The following is a 2,696-nucleotide window of genomic DNA, read 5'->3' as shown; positions in this document are numbered from 1 at the left end:
ATGTAAATACTGCAATGATTTAACTGTGTTGTGATGCCAGATTTCAGAAAACAGGATACGGTGTTGAAGGGTTATAAGTAAAGTGCCCCTTAGCAGGGTGATAGGTATAAAACAAGAAACTTCAGAATTTTAAAAGTCAATATGTAATTGGTAGGTCTTGACTGAGCAGTGACTTTCTGAGTTTTGAAGTTTAGGTATCACATAATTTCAAGTACATAATAAAAGACACTCAGATTCTTTGTTGAGAAAGAAAAAGAAGTAGAGACTGGAAGCATCTCTACTAAAGACAGATCAACTGGTAATGTTGGCATTATTCCAAGAACAATAATTAATGAAACATCTTTTTACAGGTATTTTGTGTGCAGTAGGAGAGGAGTAAAATAAGAACTACTGCTAAAGCCATGGTTTTTTGATATTATACATGTGAAAGCAGAGTTCTAAAACTGCAAGGGGATCTGATAGAAACTACGCTTATCAGCTGTCACAAGGAAGTGCAAGAGAAGTACGAAAGTAAATCCATCAAACCTGTTCTGTGCGGAGAGGAGGAAGGAGCTCCCTGTTAATTTGCTGAAGATACGCTCATGGGAAATGTGACAGCTGTTTCAGGGATGGGAGGGCAGCTATTTGGAGAGAATATAGATTGTGATGGCTCCTAGTTTTTTAAAGAACAAACCTCATACATCCCAGTTCGGCATATGAAACCTTCACAGTCTGATTCTAAATTCCCTTTCCAAATTTTGTCTTCCTAATTGCCACCATGGCAGTTTCAGACAGCTTCTTTCTTACACCTACATTTTGCCACATATTATTTCCTAACTAGAAAACCTGATTCTGCTTAGCTGCCTGAAATGATCACTTTAGAAATCTAGGTAAATATCTTACATCATATTCTTCATCTGTATCCTCATTGTATTGATCAAAGGGATATGAAATTTGTGAGACTTAGCTCAGGAAAACAATCAAAAAGTTTTAAAATGGAAAAGTTTTAATGTCTATTGTATATAATACAGGTGGGCACCAAAAGACTTAATGCCATAAAAACCCTTACCACCTTCTTCCTGTAAGATAGTTATTATCTTTCCAAGAAAATCACCCCTTTCTCTCTGCATACTCACATACGCAACACACACACACATACACACACATACACAACACACACCACAACACAAACAACACACATACACACACACCATGCATATACACACATACATATACAACACACACAGAGACACACTACACACACATAAACACAACACACACATACATACACACCAAACACACACATACACAACACACACACACACACACACACACTTCTATCTATCTGTCTCCAAACATTTAAAATAAATGCAACATTGACATTGGAGACAAAGTCAATCTTCTACTGGAGAAAACATAAGTTAGAGATATTTTTCTGGAGGTCATTTTGGTAATGTTTATTCAAATAGATTTTTAAATTATTTTAACCTAAATTTTTGTAGTCCAATCTTAATAATTAATCTGTGGTATATGTGATAATTTTTGTTTACCATGATGAAAACTTCATTATTTTAAAGAATAAAATTATGTATAAAAATATTTTACTTATATCAATATAGTTCTTAAATTTTTGTCTATCTATAAAACAGATGAACATACAACTCAATAAATGTTTGAAAAGAATAAGCAATGAAATTAAAAATATGTTGTTGATGTTCTAGTAAGTGAAAAAATTACAAAATATTGAAAATTTTACTTTTTCTGTGTGAAAGATTTTATAATATAGATAAAACACCAAGATGTTGACTCAAACAGTAACAATATTGTCCTATGGTACAAATTCAGTATAAGACTATTGTTCATAATTGTTTTCCAATTATCTATGCTGAATTTATGCTGTTTTATAATTAAAAAGAAAAGGAATGAGTGTGCAAAATAGCAACCACCCTGAACCCCTTTTCTGAAGTCTTATTCCACTCATGTGGTCTCCCTGGTTTCTAATTTCCACTCATCTGAGATGGATGAATTGCCAAGAACGTTAAGAAAGAAAATAGTAATACCATGTAGGTATTGATACCAGATTAGTGCCTTTCTGGTCCCATTAGAATTAATATTTCAGTTAACATGGTAAGTTTTTATTTGGTTGAAAAAAATTGCAGAATGGACATCTGTTTCTGTCAATTAAGGAATAGCTCTAAGTTACACTACTTCACACTCCTAGCTATATTTAATATTCTACAAGTCTTCTTTTCCCTTCCATCTTCCTGAGCATGAGAAAAACATAATCTTCCTATATCTGTATTCTGTGTTGTCAGCATGAAATACTTACAGATGTCTTTTCTCCATTTAGAAGTTAGTATTTTTCTATAGAATTTACAAAATCAAGGGTTCTTTTTCCTAAAAGTAATCTGAACTTCTAGATAGCTATGATTTGAATTTAAACATGAAAACACGTTAGTCTCTAAGGTTACTCCAGAAACATGCAGCTTTTAATAAATGATTTGGGGTATATCAAACAATTGAGAATACTGATTTTAAATACAAGTTCAATTAGCAATAATAACCACAAAAACCTTACCACTGATTTAAGTATAATTATTTCCACTTTTGTCTTGGGAAAACATGGGTCCACAGTAGACAACATCTGTTTGTACATAGGTAAGAGCCAGAGTCTGAGTCTAGGCCTCTTTTATTTCAAAACTCATACTTATTCACAA

This window comes from Chionomys nivalis, chromosome 1 (assembly GCF_950005125.1).
Source record: "Chionomys nivalis chromosome 1, mChiNiv1.1, whole genome shotgun sequence".
In the NCBI taxonomy this organism is placed as follows: domain Eukaryota; kingdom Metazoa; phylum Chordata; class Mammalia; order Rodentia; family Cricetidae; genus Chionomys; species Chionomys nivalis.
This window is presented reverse-complemented; position numbering follows the sequence as displayed.